We start from the raw sequence: 6,000 nt of genomic DNA on the forward strand, positions 1-6,000 counted from the left end.
GAAATGATGTAAACAAAAGGACAGATATACCAAATAGCTTTACAATCCCAAAATACTGGGTATTACAAACCACCAAAAATTAGCCCATGGTTAAAAGATTACATGTATGGAGTTACACTCCGTCAACAGCACACTTGGCTACCAGTCACACAGGTCAATCAGCACTTAGTATTCCAGGTAGTCACCGACCACCATTCAATTCCATGGTCAGTCAAGCGATCAGTGCCCACCAATTGGTCAGCAACACCCGATCAACTGTTACTCGACCAGCAACACTGTTCACTCAGCTCTACGGCTGCTATGGTTCAGCTTTACTGCTACTTTGGTCCACTTCTATGGTTAGCTCTACAACTGGTACCATGTCGACTCCAATCAGTTTTACAGCTGAAGATGTGCAAGTCCTTAAAGTATTTGTTGATGTCTCTCATTTCTCCCCAGCACAAAGCTGGTTTGAAGTCAAAAGATGACACCCTGGTTTTCCAAATGTGTGTGTTTTGCATTGTTTCCCTGCCCATCCATGATAGATGTGCAGTGTTGATGTAAAAAGGTAATAGTGCTAAATAAGTAGTTTTTGTCAGAGTTGATCTTGGTTCGGTTCTATCAATGTTGTTTTAGTTATTCCTTCTGCTGGGTCCTGGTCTGTACTTATGCTGCATGGAGCTTGTAAATTCCTCAAAAGAAGTTTCTCTGGCGATTCATGGAGTTCTGGTTGGGAGGACTCTTTGCTCCCATCCACTCCCTAAAACCAATCAGAATAGGATTATCTGTGGACAAAGTCCTCTTAGAGCACCGGGGGCATTTTCCATTTCTAGACCCTGCAGGCTTGAAGATGGGTTCATACTCCCTACCCTTGTCACCCTTAAGGGATCAGGTTTCCGCTCCCTGCTAAGGTTTGTTTATTTTTAGTGACTTTTGCCAAAGTCGGATTTTGTCTTCAGTTAGATGGTGTGTTTGCATTGTTGAGTTGCGCCCCAGTTTTTGAGAGGACTGGCACTATCTAGATCTTGGTTTGGGTTATAGTCTATCTATAATCTGTTTAAAATGGGAAAGTAGTTTCTTTAGTGCAGTAAATATAGAAATTAAAATTTTGAGATCAATTTAAAGTGGTCTGAGCAGTTTTTAAAGACAAAATGATTATATGGTAATAAATAAATAATTTGTCTCATAACATGTGTTTGTTGGTGTTTGCATATCTGCAATTAGATTATTAGAAGTGTGGAAGAGAAAAAGTGAGAAAAGGCATAATGCATATTACAGTAATGCATGCAATCTGTTTTCTTTTGGTTCCTTTTCTGTTTGTTTTTGTGGGTTATACTGTTGTCTCAGCACTTGAGTAATTTGGTGCTCTATTTCCTGTTTCAGAGACCTTTTTTCTTTGCTTCGTTTAGAATAATTTCTGTCCAGTTTGTATCACATATGTACATTGCCACCTCCATTCTGTTACATTCCCTGGGTTTACTAATCGTGTTCTTGGTTAGGCTCCGTGAAGAGTCACGATATATGGTAATACTTCATAATAAGTACCTTATTTGAAGTTCTATATGTATTTTATCCATAGTCCTGAATCAAAGTCCGTATCTGTTCCTGATCCATTGCTGTTACGTTGTATGATTTGTTTTATGGTATGTTTTATTGGTTTTATTTCTTTAGAAATTCCAAGTCAAGGGTTCCATTACCCTTGATTGAGGTCCTTGTTCATTCCGTTGTGATGTCTTGTGCTTGTCTTAAAGTGGACTGCTCACTGACAAGACGTTCCGTAATGTGTCGATTTCGTCTTACAGTGAGGCATTTATACACAGACGATGTCGTCATACATCATCTGTGCACTGGAAGCATTTGGTTTTTTTTTCATCAAAAGCATTTCACACATGTGGCATAGGATGAACCGAATTCACTGTTTCGAAATATTGTACAATCTACATAAATCACCCTTGAGTATCATTGTACACCAAAAACAAAACCCGATTACATGAATTTAATAAATGAAAGGATTTATACAATTCCATGACAATACACCCCACCTTAAAAACATGGTAACACTTTTAGAAAAATCACCAAATCTGAACATAAACAATTTTTAAACCAATCAATTTTGAATATTGAATGAAAATTATCTGCTAATTACACCCTACTTAAAAAAATCTGCACCCACATTTTCTGAACACAGAATTGCCTAGAGCAGCACAGGAGGTGAACAGACCTCTTTCTGGAGCGTATTTTTTTTTTTTGTTACTTTATTGTTGTCGTTAGTGTTTTTTAAAAGTATGTGCACGTGTTTACCCGCCATGATGCTTCACTGAGGTCACACCTCCTCTGCTGCTGTAATTAAATCAATTTCTCATCCAAATATTTTATCAAGGCCAATACGATATCATGATCGAGGATCATGTAAATTTATTGTTTTAAATCCATGTGTAAATGACTATGCTCGTGAAAAGATGTTTTTAAATTTAATTATCTCCATATCTCTGCTACACCAAGTCTGATGAATATTTCTTAGTGTATGTGTATCAACTCCATTAAATACAACTAAAATATTACAGTTATCTCTAATCACTTTAGATATTTGTGTATATCGTTGAGTAACATAAACCACATCTGTGTTTTTATGACTTCCTCTGGAAAATATCTGAGCTGGATTTGATTGTTTGTCCAGCATCACATCATCATATACTACTAAATTATTAATAAATCCATCAAGGTCATCTACAGATGGAGCTTCATCAATATCAGTAAAAAAAAATTCAATAATATCATTGCCGTCCTTGTCCAACAATTTTGCATTTTCATTAAAATCTTTCGGCACTTCATATCATCGCTGATCATCAACTGTCAGAGCTATTAAATACAACTTGTCCCATTTGATCCATCTCATTATCAAATTAAGTAGCAATTGTGTTTTACCAGACCCAGATGGACATATGATAATTGCTCTGATAGAATTTGGTAACACCGGATGACGTTTGACTGGTTCTTGCTGAGAAATAAATTACATCCATATAATTATAACATGAATCTATATTGTGTTCGATGCAGAACATCCACCCCTACAAGTGGACTAACAACTACAATAACAAAAAATGAAAAGCATGCGGTTACAGGTAAGTGTGTACGATGTGGTACAAATAAATATAATTTATCTCACAAAGTGTATGGTGGTGATATCGCTACTTCGTTAGGAAAATTACGAGGAACTCCATAGGCTAAATACCCAGGAGAAAAACATCTTCCTGGATATAATTATTGTGGTCCTGGAACCCCACTTGATATCAGACTTGACAAGCGAGATCAACCAAGACCTGGTAAGTATCCAATACACGCTATTGATAAAGCATGTCATATTCAATATGTAGCTTATAAAAGTTAAGATCTTCAGCAATGACATATTGCAGATGTGAAGTTAATTCACTCGTTAAATTCTATAAAAAAATAAATCTTTCAGAGAATCATTAGCTAACTTGTTTAAAAAATCTGCACTGAAAGGTAAATTATTATTCGGAGCCAGTAATTAATCAACTGATTATTGAAATAATGGAATCCATTTATTATAGCCCAAGAGGATTTTGGAAGGGTAGAGCAGTGATTAGTAAACACGCTGATGCAGCAAATATTACACATTCTAATGCTGCATATTGGTTAGCACAACAGGCAATATGGCAAATTTATATACCACCGCCTAAAAAAAAATTCAGCATGCACATTTTGATGTCAGCATGCCATATGAAGTTCATCAGGCAGTTATATTATTTTTGCCAAACGATACTAATAAAATTGGAAGACGTCAGTTAACATATACATACGCATTAACTGTCATTGACATTACAAGTAGATATAAGGAAGCAGAACCGTTATCAACTAAAACAGCAACTGAAGTTTCATCTGCACTTGAACAAATTTATCAACAAGGACCCTTACGATGGCCACATTTGCTATATGTTGATCCTGGCAAAGAAATGCTTGGTACAGTATCATCGTTGGTGAAACAACGTAACGTCAAAATCAGATGAGGACATACTGCAATTCATCGTCATCAGGCAATTGTCGGACGATTTAATCGAACACTTGCTGAGAGATTGTTTGGATATCAATATGCGAAGGAACTAATTCAGAAAGATATGAGATCTCGCGAATGGGTTGCAAGATTACCAAGTGTGATAAATGCGTTAAATAATGAACTTACTCGAACAACTATGAAACCCATTAATGCAATTACAAAAAAACACATACCAATACAATGACATGACTTTTCAAAACAACCAGTATTAGGTAATGTTACTGTAAAATATTTATATGAACCCGGTGAACTTGAGGGTGGTAAGAAAAGAGCGACTGATCCTATTTGGAGTATTACAGCACATACAATTTCTAGCGTGGTTACATCTACAGGTCGACCTGCAGTATACAGATTAGCTTCAACTGCTCCTCAGCGTGGATTCGTACCCGAGCAATTACAAGTAATTCATGAAGACACACAATTATCACGCGATCACCTTTGTAAGCTAGCACCTCGACATCGATTACATTCGAGACCGGTCAGCATTGTATTTTCTCGTGTATTGCCAAAATTACTATTAATTCTGTCTACAGTAAATTGTCTTGGATTATTAAGAATATTGCTCCACAACATTACTGTGTTACAGCTCGCACAATGATTATTATGTCGTTGTTTTAATGTCATGATAAATTCAGCATCGAGATCAAAGTCGCGCTTATTTTTGTTTGTCACATTGTGTATAACTATTTTTTTCTTGTCAATAGCATCGCAAACACCGAAGATGTTGCCAGTAGTTTTTGTAGAGTCTACGAAAATTCTTTGCAGCTGAGATATTCTTTTGACTCGAGACACTGCAAGATGAACTGTTGTTGTTGTTGTTGTTGTAGGATTTAACGCCATTTCTCAGCACAAGATAGATTATACATGGCAGCCAGTATAACTGGTGGAGGAAGAACCCTGGAAAACCCAGGGAAGAACCACCGACCCACGAGAAGCTTCTGGCAGGCTTTCCCACGTACCCACGCTAGCCGAGCCTTGGGCAAGATGAACTGAATTTGACCATTTGATAGGATCATCGACGATCCAAACTCGAGTATCAGAAATAGTTAATGCATGTGATGCATGAATCGTTATTGCATATGCTAGCGTCTATGCCAGCGTCCATGGAGTTTTTTCCATGGTTAACGCGCTCTCAACAACACTGACAGGAACTAAAACAATATCATTTAATACAAGATTTTGTTTCTCTGACGATCCTGGTATATCAACGTCGATATTCTGCCGTCGTTTATCAACCGGTCGATAACACAATGGTACGGGTAGATTTGAAAAACTTTCTTTATGTAACATGAATAATTGTTGTTCAAGTGTATCACGAACTATCTTTCTACTTGCCAATATAAAATGATATTGCCTCCATAAATTCCAAAAATCGTTCATAGAAGTTTCTGAAATTATTTCACATTGAATTTTATTCTGTTGTAGTCTGATTAATTTCTTAAACTCTCTTAATTCTGGATCAAGCGCTCTATGAACATCAGTTATTTCTTCATAATAATCTACAAAATTCTTTAACCATTCGTGTTGAGACAATCTAACAAAAGGTGGTGGTTGACTATGATCGCCACACATTATTACAGCAGTATTCTTCCATAACAGCCAATCAAGAAATATTTTTAGCGTTTCTAGCGACACTATACATATTTCATCCCAAACAATAATCCTTGGAATATATTTCTCGCCCATTCGTTCAGGAGTCCATTTATCTCCCTTCCATCGAAAGAACTTATGATAAGTGCATGATTTAATATTTCTTTCTTTCATTTCTCTTGCGAGTCTGTGTGTAGGTATTAATACAATTATATCAAAATTCCTAAACAATTCAATCACACGAGTTGTTTTAACACAACTTCTAGGCTCAGTTGATAAACTGTTTTATATCTTGCAACAGGATCAAATACAGATGGTGCAGATGATAATTTTGATATTTGATATTTTTGGTAACA

The sequence above is a fragment of the Sinohyriopsis cumingii genome, chromosome 16 (genome assembly GCF_028554795.1).
Source record: "Sinohyriopsis cumingii isolate HCF-2022 chromosome 16, ASM2855479v2, whole genome shotgun sequence".
In the NCBI taxonomy this organism is placed as follows: Eukaryota; Metazoa; Mollusca; class Bivalvia; order Unionida; family Unionidae; genus Sinohyriopsis; species Sinohyriopsis cumingii.